General features: G+C 48.5%; 1 long non-coding RNA gene across 2 annotated transcripts; it reads left to right on the plus strand.

Moving 5' to 3' along the window:
• The first annotated feature begins 6 nt into the window (after positions 1-6).
• Positions 7-4,266, plus strand: LOC114067816. Of its 2 annotated transcripts, none has more exons than XR_003573476.1 (2): positions 7-2,679; positions 3,041-4,266. It is a non-coding gene; the product is annotated as an uncharacterized LOC114067816 (long non-coding RNA). The 2 variants fall into 2 exon arrangements; XR_003573477.1 differs by having other exon boundaries at positions 7-2,103.
• Positions 4,267-23,225: the final 18,959 nt, after the last annotated feature.

The following is a 23,225-nucleotide window of genomic DNA, read 5'->3' on the forward strand; positions in this document are numbered from 1 at the left end:
TTTTTTTTTTTTTTTTTTTTTTTAAGGAAAGGATGCAACATTCCTCCAGTCCCACCAGAACCTCTGCTTTGATTAAATAAATATTTCTCTAGCCTTACGGTAATGCTTTTCACTTTCTGTTCGGGTCCATCTGTGATTATTATTTAAAATTTTTATTTCCAGTAGCTTTTCCCTCCCCACTCCAGCCTTAGTGAAAAATGTAGATGATTGCTGGGAACGTGGGATTTGAATTTTAGGAGGAGGTGAACCAGTAACAAGCCTCTATCCAGGCTTCAGGAATATGTTTTTTTCCTCTTTCTGTAAGAGGCTATTTTATTACTAGCAGAAGTGCAGCTGAATTAAATCATCTGTCTTGAAAATCTAAAGAAGCTTTTTCTTTTTTTTTCTTTTTTTTTTTTTTTTTTTTTTTTTTTTTTTTTTTTTTTTTTTTAATTTTTTTCTTTATTTTCATAACACAAATAATTAACTTCCCAGTTTGTTTCATAGCTCTGAACAAGGAATGCAGTTACGGTCAGTTTTTCCATTTGGGAGAACCTTAATGTAGATGTATTTTATACTGCAAGGTAATAAACTGCATGTTTGTTAGTAAGTATTTTCATTAAATGTCTTGAGCTATCCCTATTTCTTAATGTGGGGGTTGTCATTTGGAATCCCTTTAAGTGGGATGGGGGTGAAGAAAGAGGATGGGTGATTAGGAATTTGACTGTACTGTTGATGCATTGAGGAAAGTGTCTTGCATTTGAGAGATAGTCACAGGTTTTTAAGACTTGGGGTTTGATAGGTGCCACAGTTCTGTGGATGTTGTACCTGCAGCCCTGGTGTGCCCGGTGATCCCGGTGTGCTGTGTGTGAGTCCTGGTGGTTGGATTGACTCCAATACGAGACCAGTTTGCCTTTAAAAGCTGCCCTTAAAAATCTGTCAGTCCCTGCTCAATATATGTCTGTCTGGCTTTATGGAAGAAAAATTTTTAATGTTCTTGCCCTTAAAAAAACAAAAACAAAAAAACCCTAAACCCAAACCCTAACAAAAACAATGCCAAGGAAAAAAAAAAAAAATCAACCAACCCCCAAACCACGGAGCCCTGGGGGAAGCGGAATTTTTCAGGGCTGCTCACAGTGCACTGTCTGGGAAGGTGCGTGTAATTTGTAACTGTTTGCTGAACATGAACCAAACGTGGGTTGAGGATGAAGTTGAGGCGAGAATAAAGTAACCCTTGTCTTTAGCACTTGGGATAACTTAGAAGTGCCTCTTTTCTCCAGAAAACAGCGTGGATCCAGTGGCCCGGGCTGCGAGTGGGTGCTGCCTGCGGCCACATTTTTTGCAGAGCAAAGCAAAAGGAAACGTGTGGGGAAGTTGGGGAGCAAAGGAGCAACTGTGGATGCTCCAGAAATAGGCACCTCCGCAGGGACGTGTGCGGGCGCGGGCTGGAGCCATGGATGTGCTTGCATCGTGAATTCTGGCTGTGTGCTGCTGTCCTCTAATTTCCCATGACAACATATGGATCCCATAAAGGCAAACATGCCGGAGTGCATCTGTCTGGGTAGTTAACACAAACCAAACATCCCCCTGCTCGGCGATCCCGCTGCTCCTCTGGCCGCGCCGCGCGGAGCCCTCCTGCGACAGCCCCTCGCTGCTCCGGCATTCCCCGTCACGCTCCCGGGGTGAGCCCGACTGCCCCGGGAGGGAGGAGGGCAGCAGGCGCCAGCTCAGGGGAGCGGAGGGGTTAAGCGGGGAGAGGGGCGCGCGCCCTGCGGCCCCCCACCCTCCTGGGAGCTGGTCCAGCCTGAGCAGGCTCTGCCCTGGGGTCAAGTCCTAGGACATCTTCCCTCCACTCCAGGCAAGGCAAGAGCTGAAGCTGGGAAGGGAAACAGCCAGATGAGCGGATGGCAGAGATTTGCCCCTCGTCCTGGACGCAGCCGTCCAGGGGCTGGGGAATGGGAGAGTTCCCAGTTTTCCAAGGTGCAAAAAGAGGTGGTGAGGGGAGGCTGTGTGTGAAAAGAAGGGAAGGAGCGAGTGACGGCCACAGGACCAGCGGATAAACCACTACGCAAACACCGAAATGCAGCCAAGGAATTAAGGGATAATTCCTACAGAAATTGTTAGGTATGATTACATGTATGTGCATGCGTGTCTCCTCTAGAAAATTTGCTTTCCATAAGATTTCTTTGTTCTAGGCAAAAAGACAATCTGGTTGCTAAAATATAAGAAGGGGCTTCCCTCGCTTTAATTAGAAATCTTGATACAGCCTCATCTGCAATTGTGCGGGTGCCTCTTGTTTCTATACGTGTATCTCTGCACACGCATAGATGGGATTTTGGGTTCAAATAGCTTTTAATGTGCTTAGCAGAGAGAAGCTCTCAGTATCAGATCTGCAGGGAAAGTAAGACTGATTTTTCCCATAGGAAACTTGTTAAAGACACAGTTGAATTATTAGATCAGCCCGGGTTTTTTTGTCTCACGGTACATCTGATGTATTTGTGCATAGAATCGTATAGTTTCATTTCTGTTATTTTGAACAGATGGAACGAATAGCGGCGCTTTAAAGTTATTATTCGTAGAAATGTATACAAATTAAGAGGAACAACTTTGAAGCAAAATGTTTCTCCGAGGCAGCGCGTATGGCTTTCTGGACAGGACTCTCGGCAAAGATGGTTGTTATCTCTGACATGTAAAACAGGGGTGGGCAGCTCCAGTTTCCTGGGTTCTCCCCTGGAGACACGACCTGGCTGCCAGGGGCTTGGGAGCAGCTCCCTGAGGCTGGGGTGGGTCAGATTTGCATGGGGCCGCGGTGACAGCACTTGGGTGAGTTTTTAGGGAGCCACAAGCATTTTCTGTTGCTCGCCGCCTGGCACGGGGGGACCGGGCCAAGGCTCTGCGATGCCAGAGGCCGATGGTGCACAAGGGGCTGATGTATGGGGATAGTAAAAAAACAAACAAATGTCCGGGCTATCTTTTTAAATTCAGGCTTTAAAAATTATTGGTGGGAGAGGGGAGATCTAGCTTAGAAAAAAAATCTCCATAATATCATCCGCTTCCACAGCTCTGTGCTTCTTGGAAATGTGTCTGAAGAATCAGAACAAAGCATGGAAGGCCAGAGTCCTTGAAGGAGCTCCAAATGATAAAGTCTGCCATTCATTTTAAACACAGCGTGCATTGTGGAAACACAGGTCAATTTGAAGGCATTTGTCAGATTTCCAGTTCCCTCTGCTCCTTTGCAATGGAAATTTGCAATCAAATCTCTGTGCTGGAGTTGGGATGTCTGCCTTGATCAGTTTGTATGACTTTATGCCCAAAGCACTGGCCAGGTAAGCTATCTTTTCCTTTGGAAAGTTTGTTTGTGTGGAGTTGAGCGGGAGAAGGGGGAAAGGCTGAGGGGAATGGAGCTGGAGCAGATGCGTTTATTCCAGGTTTGGAAAAAGGGAAAGGGCAGGCGATCGGCAGTGACGGATTGCACAGGGCTGGCTGAGCTGCAGGAGTGAGCTGATACCATTTAGAGACGCCCAGCAAGAGGCATGGAAAGGGATATTCCAACAGCAACGCGGTCATTGTTGGGATGCAGAAATGCAGCAGGGCTGAAGAGCCACATTGCTGAGCAATTCCGGCCAGACAGCAGGAATTTCTTCTGGAGGCATGTTCCCCTTGGTTAAATGGTGGGGCTGCCACCCTTATTGCTGAGACAAGTGCGGATGCTGGAGAGGGGAGTGCGTTTCTCAAGAAGAAATGCTGTAGGATTTGGGGAGGTTTGGGCTGGAGGGGATATTCAAAGGAACGTTTGTTCTTTTGTCTTCAGTTTATTTCTGGGGGTTTACCCGATTATTAAAAGACATCGTGCTCTAGGCAGTGGGATTGACGGGACCTCTGTGGGCTATTCCAGCTGTCCCCAAACCTCTGGCAAGGCTGCTGCAGCCAGGCTGAGTAAACACTCCTTAGTCAGCCAGCAGGCTTGTAATGTGCATTTGCTTGTTTTGCAGGCCATAACACAAGAGGAGTGGATGTGTTTGCCATGGAAATAAACACTTGGAATACATCTATATGTTTCTTGGCTTTTTGAGAGAAATGAAGAAAAAAGTCTTGGCATTTAATTAGGAGTCACTAACCTGATAAATATTGAACATCATTTCTTTGTGAGCTGCTCCCTGTGCTCGGAGTACTCTATGGATGTATTCCACAATTGCACTTGTTTAATGCCTGTATCACCTCATGCCTATTGTATTTATGTTGTCATCAATGTCAGATTTTAATTAAACAATTAAATCACTGTCACAGTAATTTCCCTAGAAAACTATTTTAAATGAAAAATCCCACAATAAATGTTTGGGAACCATCTTAAAGGGAAAAAAAGAGGGAAATAAGTTACAAAATAAAATTACAGTTCCCACAGAATTAGAAAGAAAAAAAATGTTTTCAGCACTGAGAGGAATTCTGGATTACATTCTGATTCCACAGCACTCAAAGTGTGTGAGGAGGGAGACTAAGACAACCGGGATTGTTTGGGGGCCAGTCTGGGTCTGTCGGGCAGAGCTGATGCTGCAGGGACCCCAGTCCAGGGCTGGCACATCCTGTGCTAACCCCCCATTGTGGGCCAGAAGCAGTGACAGCACAGCAAACCTCTCATCTCAGCACAAACCAGGTGCCAAGTGCTCCTTGGAAAATAGTCCATCCACCTTCTTCCCCTCTGAATTATTTCAGAATTAAGCTGGAGGTTCGCAGGAAAGCCTACATCAAATTATTCACTAAGTTAAGCACCAGCACCAGCTGTACTTACTATATAGTAACTACATTCTCCAACCCTGAGTTGTAACCAGTGAGCAATCAGATCTGACATGGCATCTTTGCTGCAGTTAATCAAACAGTTCATCGTTATCTCTTTGTAAATATCTGCTCTTATTCCTCTAAACCTGTACTTCTTCGCACAGAAAAATCACAAACATGAGATGCAAAATTCATCAGACAAGATATCTGCAGGAATCACGCTCTCAGCCACACGCCACGATATTACCTGTATTTAACATAAGCACATCTGACATTTGCGGCGATGCGAGCTGTGCTTATTGAAACTGGGGGCCCGGCTGTGACTGCAGCGCGACGCACCCCACGGCTGCCCCCGGCCCTGCCGGCCAGCGCCGCAGCCGCTTTGATTTGTGCCCTGGGAGGGCCGTGCTGGGAGCTGTGGCAGGGGCTAGGGAGGCTCTGCTGTCCCCCTGCCCACAGCAGCACCCAGCTGGGGCTGAGGGGTCGCCCCCACCCCAGCCCCCAGCCCAGCAGGAATCCTGGGCGCCGTTTCTTTTAGGTCTGTGCTGCATTTTTTATTGGAATGCAGCTTTGCAGATTGGGTTATGGCTGGGCTGCGTGTGGTTTCTATCAGCCCTGAAGTGTTTTACAGCTGGAGATGATTTGGGGGGGTAGGGGCACATCCAGCCTGTCCACAGCCAGGTCTGATGTTTGTCTGCTGCTAATTTTTTTCTATGTGCTTCCATCAAAAGGTGAGGTTAGCGCTGGGGGAGCAATGATGACGACGAGGACACCATCAGGCCCATCCCTCCCCCCTCCTCATTTCAGTTCGGTTCTCCCAAAAGCAGTTTGCCAGTAGATCCCCTTTCCTCCTGTGGCCACGACAAGCGGAAGGTACCTGGTGCAGCTGTGCCCGAGCCGGGCAGCCTGAGGCCTGGGCACAGACTGGCTCTAGGCAGCACCCTGGCAGGGACCCTCCACCCCAGCCAGCACCACTTGTGAGTCCGGGGCACAAAATCTATAACCTAAATTCAGCCAGTGAACCCCAAAGCACAGGATTCCATCAGGCCAGAGCCTCCACAGTCCCCTTGGCCAGCGCAGACCCTCACCTGGACCTGTCCAGGGCCACCCGCACTGAGCCCAGAGGCTTTGCCACCAGAAGGGACTTGGCTGAGCATATGCAGCCAGAAATACATATTTTTATACTCGGGAAAGGGGAAAATGGATGAGGTTGCACAGAACCCTCCTCCAGGCAGGAGAGGCTGTGCTGGAGGAAAGTATTGCTCATAATGACACTTAAGCCCAGACACTTGAATGCTAAAGGTTAAACTTACATTCTTCAAGAAAGGGCTCCTTGCCAGCTTGAACTGTGTTGTGTGTTCACTATTGCCTCCTCCTCCTCTTCATCCACTCTCAATCCACTTTTGGTATTTGTTGAAATAACTAAGGTTCTGGGGTGGGTTTTTTTCCTCCCTTAATTTGTGTTCTTTGTGCCAGTTCTCAGCCCTGTGTCTGTCACAGGGTTAAAAAAAAAAAGCAGTCCAATGCCAGTATGAAAGTGAAGGGTTTTTTCTTGGCTGCATACTACTGTAGCTTCAATTCATCAAAGACCAGCCTCAGCACATGTTCCATCCTCCAGTGACACACAGTCCATAGAATGCCATCCTCCACCTCCTGTCCTCAGCTGAATAACCAGAATGTACATTTTGACAATATGGCTAAAAATAGAGCTGAAAAACAAATTGAATATATACAGTAACAACAGGGTGGAGAGATAATTTTGGAGGCAATCCTCACCAGGGCTGGAGATGAAACTGGTGGCAATGTTTCCAAATGCTCAAGTCAGGGAAGGACAAACAGGAAATGCCCACCCAGGAGCAGCACTTTATGATGAATTTCAGCATAATATGAAGAAACAGACATGCAGTTTGGATGCTGCATTTAGATCTTAATGATCAAAGAGCACCTTCTCCATATACTTTCATGCTTCTCCCCAGAGATATTTCCCATTAAAAAAGAATGGAAATAACATTACATTGTGCACGCCTTCTAAAGCAGCCCCTTTACACAGGCTCATGCAGGCTTTTCGTGGAAATCAGTCTTAGGTGAAAGCACAGAACATGGATCCCTACATCTCAGCAGCAGCAGATAGAGGAGACCCAGACAGGAAGGCTGGATCAAAGGCTTTGAGGAGGAGCATGGAAAAGAGCCAGAGTGAGCTTCAGAAGTCAAACGCAATTTTTATTTGGGTTCAGAGATGATAAAAGGCCAGTGATGTTCATTTTCCTACTTCCTGCAGCAAGGGACTGGGGGGCTGCAGCGCTCCGCATCCCTTTCAATAGCAGCTTGCTGCAGTGTATTTCTTGGCACAGCCCTAATTGTATCTCCTGGTCCCAGTGGAAGTTCACACTTTTTAATATGTCTTATTGCTTCTGCAACTGCTGCCACCAGTCAGCAATCACAAACAGGAAGCTGTGAGTCAGCAGAGCCATAACCTGCGGGCTGACAGTGGCCAGAGGAGAGGGACGATCCTGGAAAACACCAAGAAGGGCTGAGCCGACCAAGCCCTGCTGTGGGAATGGTGCCCGGCCTGGCCCGGGGATGTGTCTGGAGCCTCGGGTCCTAATTCAGCCCTTCAGCTTACACCAAAACCTGGTATAAAGGCCCAGGTGTCGCTCTGGGCCTGAGCGCCATCAGAGAGGTTTCCCAAAGCTGGTCCCCAAAGCTCAGGGCTGTCACGGCAGGGCAAGAGCAGACAGGGACACCACTACCAGCCCTGGGTTCAGTTGCTCATCCATGCTCCAAAAAGCAGGTTTTTACCCCAGTAGGGAGAGGCACGGCAGAGGAGGCAGTGGTGACCCCTTGGCCGGGAGACGCTAGCAGCACGCAGAGCTTGGCTACACCACGGCTCACGTAGCATAGGGAGTGGATGATCTATTCCCAGCCTGGTTTTGTCTGTTTTCTAACTGTATTTAGCAGCGAGTTTACTCCAGACTGAGCCTGCGTGAGTAAGTGTGCATGTAAGGGTTGAGGATTGGCTGCGGCAGGCAGAGGGTTTGCTGAAAGGCTTGTTAAGGAAGCACTACTGACCATGCAATCCAATTACATAATGCTTCAAAAAATAACCGAGCTGGGAGTCGGGTCTGGGCAGTGCGTTTCAGCAGCAGAAAGAGGTATCAAATGTCCGTCTTCCAACCCAAAGGCTGACAGTGTATTTGTGCCACAATCTGACACTGCACCTCGGCCGTAAACTGCTCTAAAGAGGAAACTTGCTTCCAGGGGAAATGTCTGCTGTTCCCTTTCAAGGCAGTGCTGCACCCTGCAGACCGACGTTATTTGAGTCCTTGTAAAATTACCACTAATCTCTGCACTCAGGATGCCTCGCGTTTTATGGGCACTCATATGACGGCAGCTTTGTTTTCTGGGGGGAAAGTGGAGTGCTGAGCAGGGAGAAGCAGGCACCTGGCCATCAGCAATGGCTCTCAGGGGGTTTTCCTCAGCTCCCTGCAGTTCCTCTTGGCTGCTCCAGACAGGACAGACATAGAGATGATGCATAGTATTATACAGGACAATGTCTGAAAAAAATACCCCATCCTGCCGGGGAAAGATCCAGATGCAGTCCCGTTCCTGGGCAGAGCTTGCACAGAGATGCGCATCCCTTCTGTCGAGATGGATGCTGAGGGAGGGACCGAAGGGCCAAGCTCCAGGGTGGCTCTATCCACACGTTGTTTGGGATGACTGGGGATTTAGAAACCTCATCTCCAAGCACCACTGGTAGATTTTATAGGAGTTACTAATTTAACTGCTGGGCTGCTCCAACGGTGTCACAGGGAAGGCGCACTTCTGGTGAAGGAGAGAACAACAAACTACGGATATTCTTGGCCTCTGCTGAGCTCCGTGTACCTGAGCTGTGGGGCTCAGATGCTAGGGATGCTGCATGAGCTCCTGTGCCGGCCACCAGCACCCAGCTCTGGCCTTGTCCCAGCCTGGGGAGTGCTGGGCTCCCTTGATCGGGGAGTACCCCCTGCTCCCCGGGGCTCTCCTGGGCACTGCCCACTCCGGGAGCCCCCCGGTGACACGGGCGAGCCCCGGCCCCGCGCCACCGCAGGACCCGGGGCACTGGTGCGGCGGCCGCGGGCGCGAAGGGGTTACGGGCAGCTCGTCCGGCCCGGCCCGCCCCGCCGCCTTCCCCGGCTGTTCCCGGCTGTTTACCTGGAACGCCCGGCCGGAGGCAGCGCTGACATCACCGCCGCGCCCCCTCCCTCCCTCGCTCCCTCCCGCCGCCGGCCCAGCCTCGCCCGCCGCGGGGCCGCAGCTCCCGGGGCAGCGCACGAACCTGTCCACCCGGCCCGGGCCCGCCGAGCGGACGGTGGCCCCGTCACGGGGGTGGTGGCCCTGCCATGGGGATGGTGGCCCTACCAGGGCAGTGGTGGCCCCACACCGTGACGACTCTGCCCGTTTTCACCCTGTGCCCACGCTGGGTGCAGCACACGCCTACGGTGCCCAGGCTCAGCCCCGCGGCTGTTCTGCCCTCCTTGCCCGGCAGCTCCTGTCCCTGCCATCCGCAGCTCGGCCCCCTCACCCACGGCCCTGGGCACACACGGTGCCACGGCGCTGCCTGCCCACCCACCTGGCTCCCGCGTCGCAGCCCGATGCTCGGGGGCAACCGTGCTGCCCGCTCCTCACTGCCTGCACCCTCCTCCCCAGGGCTGCTCTTGGGCGCTGGCGGTGCCCGAGCCCGGCTGGTCACATCGGGCTCTCTGGCAGGCCCGGGTGGCCCGTGGCCCCGGGCACACGGTGGCCACAGCCAGCGGTGCAGGTGCTCACCCCTCCGGGGGTTGCTCACCCCAGCCGCCCGCGGCAGAGCTGCTCTGTGGACGCTTTCTTCGTGCATTTGGGCAGGGAGCCAAAGTATGCAGCTTAAAGGAAATGTTTAATAAAGACACAGGAGCCCCAAACTGTTTATTTTTCCTTGCAGAAAGGTGGAGAGACGATGTCCCTGGAAATGCTGCCGGGCCAGGCGCAGGCTGGGGGCCGGAGGCCGAGCTGGGGCTGACATAGCCTCTCACCTCTCCCTCCCCTGACAGCCCCGGCCGCGGGGTCATAAACCGTGGGGGGAAAAGGCAGCCTATTAGTAACTCTATTAAGTCTCCATTAGTTAGGTGTGAACTCATTACTCTAATATACCTGGAGGTGGGATCCCACTTGCAGGACATTAGCGCTGCAATAAGCACGTTTACCACCCCAGCCGGACGGAGCAAGGGAGAGGACGGAGCAAAGGAGAGGACGGAGCAAAGGAGAGGCGCCCCACCACACCTGGAGCAGGCCCGTGGCTGCTGCAGCACCACCACGGAGAGCCCCTTCTAACCATGCTCACCCCGGGGGGGGCTGCACTCCTCCCACACAGGGTCCCTGTCCCCATAGTGGTGGCCCCTGTGACCAGTCCTCCAAATCCCCCTCTAGACCCATTCCTGCAGTAGCAACAGGGGAGTCACTGAAAAACACTCTCCTCATCTGCTCACCCAAGAGTGGCTGTGCCATGGGGAGCTGCTCTCCCACCCTGTAGAACCAGAGTCATTCAGTTTGGAAAAGCCCTCTAAGATCGAGTCCAGCCATTCCCCCAGCACTGCCGAGGCCACCACTAACCCATGTCCCCAAGTGCCACATCCACACGTCTGTTAAATCCTGCCCTGGCCAGCCTGTGCCAGTGCCTGACCATCCATTCAATGAAAGAAGTTTTCCCTAATCACTGAATTGTAGAATATCCTGAGTATGAAGGGACCCACAAGGAATATCAAGTGCAACTCCTGGTCCTGCACAGGACACTCCCAAGAATCCCACCACGAGCCTGAGAGCTTTGTCCAACACTTCCTGAATGCCCAATCTCAACCTCCCCTTTGCCTGACCTGGCCTTTTCGATGTGTTGGTGCTTTGTGACAGCAACTGCTCTGCTGTCTGCAGAGCTGAGCACGCTGTGAGTGACTCACAGTGAACTAAATAATGAGCTTATAGGAAATCAATTAATTAATAATAGATAGGATGCAGGAGCAGGACTTAACTGGGTTTGCCGAGTTAGCACAATGAAAATATGATTGTATGGAGAAACCTGTAGATGTAGAAATTTTTTTCCACCTCTTCAGTCAGCTTTAACATGCTTGCCCAAGCCCTCTCTGCCCTCTGCCAAAGCCCCTCAGAGACAGATACTGTTTGCCCTGCAGAACACAAAGACTCCGCACCGTTCCCTCTCCATCCTTATTCACACTTCGAGGCTGCACAAAAGCACAGTCCATGCAGAACTCTTCCCAAAGCTAATTTTTAAGCCCATTTATTCCTAAATAGGGCTAAACTGTACACGATCCCTGAACAAAGCTGTTCAAGAGCACACAAGTAGGATTTCAAAAATTATTTCAGGAGGAAGCATGATCTTATTTCTAAGATCCTTGGCCTAAAAGAGTATAAAATTAACGGCATTAAGTGCCTAAAAATGCTCTTGAGGATCTGAGAGTTGGAAAAGGGGCCTGGATTCTGTTCCTAGCTCTGCCATAGACTCACTGTCTGTGCCGAAGGACCAGCCCAAGCAGGACATGGGGTACACCGTGAGATCGGATGTTGGTGTAATTCCTCCTGGTGTGTTTCCAGAACACCATGAAACCATGTCCTTTCACAGTGCCCCACTGATCACCGGCAGCTGCCCTTCTCTTCCTTCCCTATTTCTCTGGAATTAACTCTCACAATTCAAAACATCAGCAGGTCCAAACAATTATGATTAAAAAAGAAATTAACTGCTAGAAAAGTACTTTCTCCCTTCTAGCAAATGCAACATCTCCTTGTGCTGTCCTCCTGGTCAGTGGCAACTTATCTACTGTAAGGATGTTAAAGTCCAGTATCCTGCAAAATTCAGTATTAAATGTGTTTATGCCTCTGAGCAGGAGAGATAGGTATCCTTAAAATGCAACACTAGCTTTTAACCCTGGGAAATCCTGAAATATTCACCTTTTAATATGCAATATTAAATTTAGGGAAATTATTTTGTCATGTAAAAGTGATTTTATGGGGTTTTCTCACTCTGTTTTTACTGTTACCCTGTTAACTAAGGTTTCTGTTTCTACATGAAATCTCATATAAAACCAGAATAAAATAACTGTGTGAGTGTCTAAAATGTGAACATCTTGCTAGTGGCAGGATGCCCAATGACAAAACAAGGGTCCATCAGCAAAGCCTGAGCAGAACTCACTGGTAGCATCTCTCATTACAAAAAAAGGGACATCCCAATGCTCTTTTGACAAGATCTCAAATCCCTGTAATTCCCTGTGTGTCTCAGCTATGAAATCACTTTTGGCATAGTAATTTAAACTGCTAACAGAAGATTCAAAATAGTACACTTCAGTGATAAATGGGAAAGTTTATGCCCCATAGTTGCTTTCACACCAGCATGGGGCACTGAGATGGGACAGAATCCTGTAGAATGTGTTCTGTATGGATCCCAGACTCTGCCAGGCTTTGCCATCAATAAAAGTATTCCAAGAGAAATGAAAACCCAGGCAGGGAAAACCTCCGCTCACCCACAAAAGGGAAAGAAAGAGACCGGTGTTTCTATGGGTGACTCCATCTGATAAAATCAAGTATTTAAATGACTTCTGTTTACACAGGATTTTGAGAAATAATGCTAATTTGCGGAATTGGCATCTGGGGTACGAGTATAGGTACCCTGGGAGAGCACTTATGGAGCCTTTGTGAAGCTAAGTAATAAACACTTTGTCTTCACCACACTATTTATGGGTTGCTTGGGGGCATCCTGCTCTCCTCCTGCCCCTACCTGGGCATAAAATTATTGCCCAACTAGGTTTTAATCAGAGCAACAGTAAATCTGAATGACCACACATGCACAGCCATTCCTGCTCCCCGATCTCCAGCATTAATTACGAAGTGGGAGTGTTTACACAGTACATACCACTTTCCTGATTTCTTTCTTGTTTATGTCTAAACCTTTATGGACATAAAACTTTGGAATTTGCTTTTGGAATAAAACTGCAATTGAAGTGGCAATAACTGTGTCGGAAAACAACTCTGCCCTTGCTCCCCCGGTTCCGCGGTCACAGCAGGTTTGCACTGGAACCTCTCCCATTGGAGCGTGTTGGTTCAGGTCATCTCCTTGCTGTCCCGGCTGGATGGCTCCTTAGAAACTCCAGCTTGAGGTGGCTCAGAGCAAACAGTCTGGCTTTCCCTCCTGAGTCCTTTCCTTTGCTCTCCCCATGTTTGGGCCCACCACACGCATCCCCACACTCCCAGTCAGGGGCTTGTGGTGCTCCTCCCGTGCCAGGCTGGGGGTCAGGTCCTCACTCCTTCCCTCCCAGTGTACTGACCTGGCAGCCTCTTTGCTCCTCCAGGTACAAACCTGGCACAAACCTGGCCCATGCCCTCAGACACCCCCTCACTCAGACTTCCACTGAAAGGGAAGCTTTTCTTCCACAATAAGTTATTACAAACCCAAGGGACATCCATCGGATGCCATGCACATGCAAGGATACCAATAGTAAAGTTACTCATGCTCCACAAGCACTAAATTATTCCTTGTCACATTGGCCTGGCTGCTCGTTTCGTTAGGCTGTCACACAGTAAATTAATATGTTGGCTGTTTGGGGCTGAGAACTCTTTTTTCTATTTGTTCAGTAAAAAAGATACTGTACACCCTGGGCACCATATAAAAATAATAAATTACCATAGCACACAGGCAAGGTATTACTCGTGTCTCTCTTTGTCTTTACTTTATCCCCTCCATCCTCTGCCTTTCCCCTGATCAATTCATCTTCCATTTGCTTTCTATTTCTGTCTGTAGGTTTCACTCTAATATGTATTGCTCCGATATTCCAACCATGCCACCTGCTCCAGAAGTACAAGTACAGAGGTTTTACTGACATGGAGAAGAGGGAATCAGCAAAAGCTCAAGGGGAGGAGAAGAAATAATGTATATACTGCAAACTGTAAAAATATCAGGAAAAAGGAATTGAGTCTCTACCTGGTGCTGTCTCTTACTCTTAGATGCCTCTTTCTTTACTCTTCACATCCAACACAGAAACGTGGAGACTTGGTAGCCAGAGGAATCAAACAGCCTTCTCTGTGTAGGCAGGTTGGGAAGTGTCTGACCCAATCTCCCTGGCAGGTTAAAATGCCTTTTAATTCTGGTGGGCTGTGTCGGGATGGGAATGAATAAACTCTCTCTTCATTTCAGTGTCCAGCTCGTGGAAGCTGCACAGGCTGGATATTAAGTCTGTCCAAATTCCTTCCCTCCTGGGCAAAGTTATCCTACCTACAAAAAGAATTAAAAATACGTCTGTGTTTGGCCCTTTACAACTTTGGTTCTTGCCTCTTGTTTGTACTTTCCAGGGTATGGTTCTGACCTGGGTTTAAGGACACAGCCCCCCAAGAGCATCCTCGCAGTCATGGGGAGTAATCACTTATGGCAATACTTAGTGCATCATGTTTCCAAAGCATCATGTCATCTTAACTAATAAAAAATCAACAGAATTTACTGTTTGTTCTTTAAAAAAAATAAATAAGCAAAGAAGCAAAATTTAAATATTTATTGAAAAGCTAAATATTGTAGCCTTGTGCAGTTATTGGCAGGAGATGCTGTGCAAATAAAACCACGGCCGGCTGCTGCTGCCCACATCCCCAAGCGCTGGCTGGTGGCTGCCGCTCTGCCGGAGCCTCCCTCCACTGCTGCCAGGACCCTCCCCAGAGAAGCACCTCTATTTCTGGCACTTCCAGGGCTCAGGTATGTGCTGGGCCCTCACCCATCTCCCTTCTCCTCTCATGGGAGGGTCTGGGGTGTAACCAGGACGCAACTCTCCTGAGAAGTTACAGACATCACTGCAGCGCTCTGGCAGGTAACTGGCCCCAAGGGCTGGGGAGGAAGCCAGGTGTGTTCTCCTGGTGTGTCCATGTGCTTTGTGCAGCAGGAAGTGCCGGACCATGGGAGCTGAGTGTGTGGCCGAGCCCTGGGCCCTGCTCGGGGTTTCTGAGCTCCACAGGTGAGCTGGGCTGACCGGGAGGGGAAGGTCGCCTGCTGCTGGTGTCCTGCTCCCACCCCTCTCATCCCACGTGGCCATGCATTAGTGATGGGCAGTGCTTGCAGATGGCAAAGTTCAAGCCGGCCTAATTAAACATACCAAGCTAATAACCTTCCATTTTGGGACTGGTATAATTCATAATTTAATGTATTGCTGCTGAGACATTAACCTTTCAACAACTGGCACAGTGCCCACAGCAGCCTGAGTGCTGACCATCTTTCAGGAAAATGAGTATTATTGTTAAAACAGGTATAAATCATTCATGGCTTCAGCTTTTGTGTCAAACTGCACATGAAAATAAGTAGTAGGCTGGGTAATTTATTTACCTTTTGGTGGTTATTCTTGTGATTTCATGATCATATTCTGTGATTCATAAACACTGGCCAGTTGCCATTCTGTTCTCATTTTACCTTTTCAATATTGCAGTGGTTATTCTGATTTCCATCTTTAAGGAGTTCAAGACTGGCGCAGAGTTGCTTGAGCCAGGCACAAACATAATCTCATTTCAAGAAGGAAAAATTTATTTTAAGCTAATTCTGCAGTATTCAATGCAATTATTAAGCTTACCAACTTGTTACAATTTTGCATTTTGCTAAAAGAAATATTTCTTTGAAAAGTGGTGTATAAACACAGATTCAAAGACTTTTCTAAGTTCTCCTTCAGAGGCAGTCAGGAGGAAGCTCATACGTTACTAAAGAGTTTAATAAAGATCACCTATCTCTTCCAATCAAATGGTGAACAAAGACGGCCCCTCAGTCAAAAGGGGAAACTATCTGTCTGTGAAGACACATTAAAGATGAGTCTAAAAAAAATCCTAAGTGGATGCTGAAGAACTAATCCACCTGAAAAATTGCTATTTTTGAAGAAATTAACTAAGCAATCAGCAAAAAGCTGTTTGTGAACATGTCTGTCACATTTAGTGCTCAAGATAATGCCAAGACCAGGACATTTTGGAGACACAAGAGAACAAGGGAGCAACACCAGCACTCTTGGTTTTAGGCTTCTCCTCAGGACTTTGCATGGTCTCTCTCAGGACCATGAGAGCAGCGTCAGAACAACCAAACATTAGGTGTTTGAACCTGCTCATGGGAACAGCACTCAGAGCCCCTCAGAACAGGAATTATTTGAGAGGTTGAGGTTCCTCTGGATACTTTCTTCCTATTGGAAACACACAGTGTTAGCCCCAAGAGCATTTATTTTTCCATTGGTAATGATGCAGCAGACAACCCCTCACTCCTACAAGTGATAACCTGCCTTTGTTAATCCATATCAGTGTTACCTGTGGCCCGGGGCTGAGCTGGTGCACCCACACTTTGGGTTCTGAGATGTGTTGTTTGATCCAGCTGCACCTGGATCAAAGCCCAGCAGCTCCTTTTTCCATGGACACTACGGTGTCCCTGCATTTCACTCCCTCTGCTGGCTTCAGTTATACATCAAATGAAGCTTTTGAGACCTGAAATTTCTTAAGGCAGGGATATCTTAAGTTCACCTCGATCTTCAGGCTCCTGGGCCTGCCTTGCTCTGCTCTGCTCTCCTTACAGGCATCACAGCTGGCAGGGATGTAGCCCTTCCTCCTCCCATCCCGGGCTCAGGACAGGACCGTGATGGCACCCCCAGCACTCCCAGTTGGAAGTCTGAGTGGAAAGTGTGCAGCTCCACCTCTAACAGAGGGAAGGACCTCACCTCACCAAGCCATGCCTGTGGGTGCAAGAGCCGTGTGTAGCCACAGGGAACTGCAGTCACGGCCATGCCTGCTGCCATTGCCTGCTGCCTTGATGTAACTTCCTGAGGGAACTGGAGCATGGACTTCAAATATTTGGTATTTAGAGAAGAAAAAAAAGAAAAGTAACACTTTTGAGGAATGCCCCTCCTAAGTCTGAAGGACCAGGAAGATCCCAGCCGTGGGTGTGCACCGGCGCTGCCACAGCTCTGTGGGAAGTCAAGTGCTCCTTCCCTGCTCCAGGCAGGCTGGTGGAGCACGAGCCCTCTTGGCCAACACTCCCCGACACAGCCGTGCTTCGGGACAGGCTCTTATGCAATTTTTTGCTTTCCAGTAGCCACGTGACTTTCTATGGCAAGAATTACTCAATGTGCAGTTCCTGTCTGAAGTGGCCCGTCCGAAGTATTCAAAACAAGTTCTGAGCAAACCCACATCTCAAGGGCTGGTGTTGCCTCCAGGCAGATATTGTTATTTCACAAGCGAGAATACTGAGGTGATTTTTTTTCTTTAAGGGGGGCAGATGCTGCCTGTGTACAGGCACTGAATACCCTCAGTGCTTGCCTAAAGCTGGGAAGAAGCATTGAAAAAACACACAGATGTGACAGATACTGCATTTTTGGGCACGGATTCCTCCCAAACCATTATGCTTTTTGCCAGGCACATACTTACCTGCCACAGAAACGGACCTTGTACCTCATTGTTGAAATACTTGGCTGAAGTTATTCTGTATTTCAGGTTTTTGATACTTCCCCCTTGCTCACATATCAGGCTGCAAGCCCCAAACCAGAGCAGAAGTCGCTTCCTGCACCGTGGTTATAAGGGAGTTAAAGTTCAGGTTTCTAATTGCTCTCTCGAGGCCTTATTACTTGTTGATTAGGGCCTTTTGGGAATGGCATCAAACCTATAATAATAAACACTCATTTCACTGGGAAGTTTGTAGCTGCTGTGGCAGCCCTGCGGCCCTTCTGTAACAGCACAGCTACAAACCAACCAGGAAAGGCCTCTGTAACCTTTCCAGAGGCTTTCCAGGCTGGACAGGTCTGATCCACTGGCATTTTCCTGTCAGGTTGGAGCTCGGGCTGCACTTCTGACAGAGACGCCTGTGTCTCTGTGTGACCCTCTCCCCTCTTGCAGCCCAAGGACCAGCGCTGTGAGTGGGGTCTGGGGCAGGAGCCTGCGGGGAGCACATCTGTGTGCTCTCTGACATCTGTTAATTCCTAATTCCCTAAATGCTGGCAGATTTGGGGACAGCAGCAAGTAAGAAGTATGACTGCCAGCACACTGCTGCTGGCCATTCAGTTTTGCAGAGATTCCTCCTGTCGATGTTCATAGTCTGTTATCTCCTGTTCTGTTATGGCACCCGAACAGCACAGATGGCCTGAAGGTGCCATCCTGAAAAGCAGGTACTTTATGATTCAGCAAAAGACACTGACATGTGAGGATGCTGCTGTATGAGAAGTTTCTCAGCAGTATCCCTGGCACAATGAGCCTTCTCTTGCAGGTGCCCATGGCCTGACCAGCCCTGTGGGAGCTGCAGACGGTGCCCAGTGCCAGCTCAGGGCTGTTTCTGCTGAAGGTCAGGGATGCTGCATTCCAATGGGGATCATGGGGATACAGTCCCCAGACCCCCAACTGCGACAGGAAAGGTCCCCCAGTGAGGAGCTGTGGTGGGACAGTCACAAATGCCCAGCTGGTCATCCCCACTCTGTAGCTTATCAGTGCACATATTCTTATTTACAAAACCACTGATTTCTCCTAACGCAAGCAATCCAAGGTGTCATTCCCAGGTTAGGTGCTTTTGAAGTGCTTGTACGGTACAGTCTGGGTGTCAGAAGGGGTGGGATGGGTCACAGATCATCTTGAGCAGGAGAGAAGTTGCTGTGAGTCCGCTCTCGGCAGTCTCTGGAGAAGGGCACTGGGTCTCCTTGAAACACCCGGAATGAATGAGCCTGGAGTAAAAGTAGGTGTTTATCTCAAGTCACTGCCTCAAATAGCTGGGTACCTGTTGGAAGGGGCTGATCGATGCAAACCAAGGCAGCCATGCGTGAGCTGTTACACAGTGGTTAGTATTGATCAGAGCTAACGGCTGCCGATAGGAATGCGGAGTACACTGACAGGCCGAGAAGAGGGAAGGAGGAAACAGCCTTTGCTGGTGGCAGACGTACAGAGGGAAGCCGATAAAAAGTCAATTCCACTTAACTGAATGGCTGCTAACTAAATATTTTTGGGGCCAGAGCCTTCCCAGATAGCAGCTGGAGCGTCTCTGCTCCGGAACTGAGACATCAAGTGAGCGTGGCATCGACGGCTGAGATAAGAGGTGCTGTGATGGCCGGTGGAGCACGAGAACCTGATGAGCCAGCCCTGCATGGTCATACACTGGATCAGAACAGAGCAATCCAGAACTGCTTTTCCCAGGCCCAATGCTCAGATTGTGGGCAGTGTTTCAGGCCAACTTTTAGTGGACTGGATCAGTGCTTAAGGCACCGCATATAAAGTAATTCTCCAGCAGTTTGATTAATAGTGTCACAGTCATAGCTTCAGTTCAGGTTCAACCTTTTTAACGTTTTATTATTTTACAGCGTAATAAATCAGGGCAGCAGGAAAAGACAGATGTAGGAATGTCCCTGTCTCCCGTCTGCTTGTGCAGACAATGGGTCACAGGATAACGGCTTCCAGGGCTGAGGCAGCTGATATTAGAAAATCTACTGGAGAGGAGCCTGTAACAGAGCCAGAGGTGCCCTGAGGAAGGAAGAGGCAGCTGGAAGCCGGACAGCATGTCCTGCAGAGCTGCAGCACTGACCAGGGAAGGAGCAGGCCAGCGGTCCCAGCGAGCTAACTGGAATGAGATGTCTCCTTGCCAACTGCAAGAAGAAAGGCAGCAGTGCCACAGCACCAACTGTCCCAGAGCAGAGTGGGATGCGGCCTTTTCTCATGGAGCAAATGAACCCCTTCCTGCCTTTCCAGCACCAGCAGTGGCCAAATCAAGCTCACCACACTGGTCCTTACTGGGCTTGGTGATGCAGGGATGGACACAGCCCCAGGATCATCATGGGAAACTACAGTTTGGGGAAAGAAAAGCCGGGTCAGGTAGGGCCAGTGCAGGTTGCAGACAGGAGAAAGCAGAAGCTTTGCAGCTCATCTCATGGACAATAATATAGATGATACAGATGGAAGAAAGAACAGAGATGTTTTTATGAGATCAAAAAAATTAAAGAAGTAAGTGTAGAGGTTCATCTCTGATGGAGCTGACGGAGAGACTGCGGGAACATGAACCTAAAACAGGCAGGGGAAGGGATGGAGGTGGTGAACGTGAAGCTTGACTTGTTAGGAAGGAGGGGTGAAGGAGGAACAAGGGATCTGAAGGGATAAAACAGATAAATCAAATGCTAAGAAAAACTCTCAAGGTGTAATTTTTGAAATGTGTGTAACAGCAAAAAGAAGTCACTTTGGCCATCAGAGGAAGCGATGACAGAGCCTTGGAAAAGAGGTTTTGCCATTAGAACGAAGAATGATCCAATAATTCAGAAATTGGGAAGGGTAAGGGAAAAACTGGAATTCTGGTTGGGTCATAGTAAGTTAAAAATTTCATGGAAAAGTAACCAAAATCTAACGAATGTACTTTGCTTCTCATATCACCTGCTTTGTTCTGTGCAATGCAAATTTGAGGAGAGCACATAGAGATGCAAATAAAGTCATGTGTAACGTGGCAAGAACAAGTCAGACTAATGCTTGAAATTTCTGCCCTGTATTTATAGCCTGCTGCTTACATTGCAGAGCAAAGCAAGTTGTATATTGAACAAACACTGCACTGTTTTCCATCTTCCTTTAACAGGACTTAAATTTGCTTTTAAATTTTAATTAGTTTCACGCAAGGGCCTGGCAGTCCCAATGCAGAGGCACCACAACTTACAGGTTATTTGTCATTCTACAACTTCTGAACTGTTAAAAGAGGTGTAAGTTACAACCCAGGGACCTGATGACCAAAACACTGTCACCAGCTGGACTCTGCACGCAAACATTTGTATTTGCGTATGTTGATAGTTCAGGTATTTAAAAAACAAGGGTATTTGCGTGTGCCGATCGTCCAAGTGTTTATAAAACAAGGTCCTCGTTGCTGTCACTGCCTGTCTGACACTGATACGGGTGTGTGGTTGCCATGCAGGTGTTGCAGGCTGAACCACCCTGGCCACAGACAGGGACAGACACACTGACATCCAGAAATCCCACAGCTTTTATACACGTGCTTTTAAAGACAGTGCTCTGAAACCTTATATTTACTTTTATTCTAGTTTAAATAAAGGTTAACTGTGAGATTTAAGCCACTTTCTGCCAATGAACTTTTAATTACACGGTGAAGGCATCAGCACAGATGGAAAACTCCTTCAGCCTGCATGTACCATGGCTGGACAGTCAGTGGGATGGTTTAGGGGAGAAAACAGTTCAATATTCCAGTATGTTTTCTGCTAAATACTGTGCAATTCCAAAGTGGACTGAAATCCAGCCTGTTTTATTCTGCTTTCCTACCAGGTTACATCCCTGCACTTCATTACACTGGAATGTTTTAAAGCTGACACAGTACAGGAAAAACTAATGAAATCTATGAGACTTCCAGTACAAAAGAGGAGAAATTTCTAAGAAATACTGCACAAAAAAAGTGCAGATTAAAAAAATAGAAGCAGTGGAGAACAGTAACTATGTGCCACAAAAAGATAAACACAAAAAGCTCAGCTCTCTCTTATAAGACACCCACAGACTCCATCTGTCATCCCAACCCTTCCTCTCCCAACTGTTCTTAAATTAAATGAATGCTTCTAATGGGAGATTTTCTCATGAAAGCTTATGAGAATTCATCCACAGACAAATTAAAACAATGCTGTGGAATCAAGCAATTCACCTCTCTCACAGGTTGCCTGGCTTCAATGGTTTCATTTACAATAGAAAAAAACAACAATAGAACACCCAAATAAAGAACAACTAGCGAAAGAGCAAACCTTACATTGACCAGTGCTGATGCAGGTTGCTCTCTGCAACTGTTCTCACAGTCCCAAAGTTGAGATAAAGGTTATTTTACTCTGTATGAAAGACTCCTGTACACATCAGATTTACTGGTTCTGTCCTTTACAGGCCCTGCAGTCTGAACACCTCCCAAGAGATCAGCAATCTTAAACTATATATCATATTTTTCTTCATGTAAAAAGACCTAGCCTGGGCTACTGAGTCTGAAGTGGCTTTAAAATATATTTTCCTACTCACCACTTTATTTGCTTTTAGCATCCTACTCAGCATCCTATCCATACTGGACATGAATAACCTGTCCAGACTTTTCATTCTCACTTTTCTTTCGCTTCATCTGGGTTTTGGGGTTGCTGTTTTGTAACAGAATTCTTCTGTGTTTGGGTCGAATGCCTTTAATTTCTGTCACTCGTAGCCTAGAGGGACATATTAGCAAAACTGTAGCGCAGTGTTTCTATTAAACCCAGGTCTGAAGGAGGACACTTGAAAAGGAAAGAGATCTTAAATTCAGACCCCATCAGCTGTCAGTGCCTCCTTCATAACAGGTCTCAGTTGCTCTGTATTTCACCATTTGCTCTTTGCTTTCACACCAGGCAGTCTGATACCAAATGGTTTGAGTATTTTAGTTTTCTTAGCTAATAGTCCCACTAAATTTAGATCTAGCAGCACAAAGGAACTTAAAAGGAGACAAGCCACCCAAGCCACCCCTGGGGCCCCAGAGAAGTTCCCAGTGCCAGGACGGGCTGAGGCTGGAAGCAACTGGGATGGGGGCCACGTGGCCGGGCACTGCTCCTGGTGGCTGTGGGGCCCGTGGCTACTGGTCTAAGTATGGCTAGGGCCAGGGCCAGGGCCAGGGCCAGGGCCATGCTCAGGAGTGTCCCTCTGCCAGGGAGGGCAGGGGCAGCCGGAACGCTGCCTGCATAAACCAGGGGCTCTGCCTTCAGCACCCTTTGGTCTAGACTGTTCTGCTGCTGCAGGTGCTTCATTTCTCTCTCTGGGTCTCAGCACTGGATTGCAATGCTCACATTGCCAGTCCCCTTGGATTTTCTCCTCCAATTGCTTTAATCTGTTGTACTTCCTCCCTGCTCTCTTGGTCCCTTTGCATGATTCCTGCCCTCACCCTCTTCATTACCAAAGTCACTGGGACTTTTGGAGTTCACAGCGGAAGGTAACTGACCCCCCAGCTTCCCTGCTCTCTGTGATTTCTGCATGTGCTCTTTCACAGTTTCTCTCACTGAAGTCCCTCACTGTTGTACTTAACCACCGTGAGTGACAGAAATCCAATGCTGACCACTTCATTATCTGCCGACCTTGTCCCCTGGCCTCCTGCCCCTCCATCTCTCTTGGGCAGTTTGCCCTGTGTCGCAAGTCCTTGTTAAAGGTCAGGACCCCAAACCATCAGCATTGGTCGTGTTGTTTTACTGTATCACCAGAGAAATCAGGGCTGTCGGATCTCATTAGAGCCCTATTTACGGGTGGAACGCCGCTCCTGGCGCGGGATGAGCCGCTACCTTTGAAACGCAATCTTCCCCAGATCTAACCAGCAGCACGCAGGGATTATATTCCACCAGTCAATCTCTCATAATCGCTCCCACCCTTATTGGCATGGCTACTGTGGTCCCTGCATGAGAAAGGAAATCCTCTTAAACAAATACTCTCCTCGGGAGTAGGACTCCACTTCCCGATGAAGG

The sequence above is a fragment of the Empidonax traillii genome, unplaced genomic scaffold (assembly GCF_003031625.1).
Source record: "Empidonax traillii isolate 1590-97213 ecotype Southwest subspecies unplaced genomic scaffold, ASM303162v1 scaffold23:size2178997, whole genome shotgun sequence".
Classification (NCBI taxonomy): domain Eukaryota; kingdom Metazoa; phylum Chordata; class Aves; order Passeriformes; family Tyrannidae; genus Empidonax; species Empidonax traillii.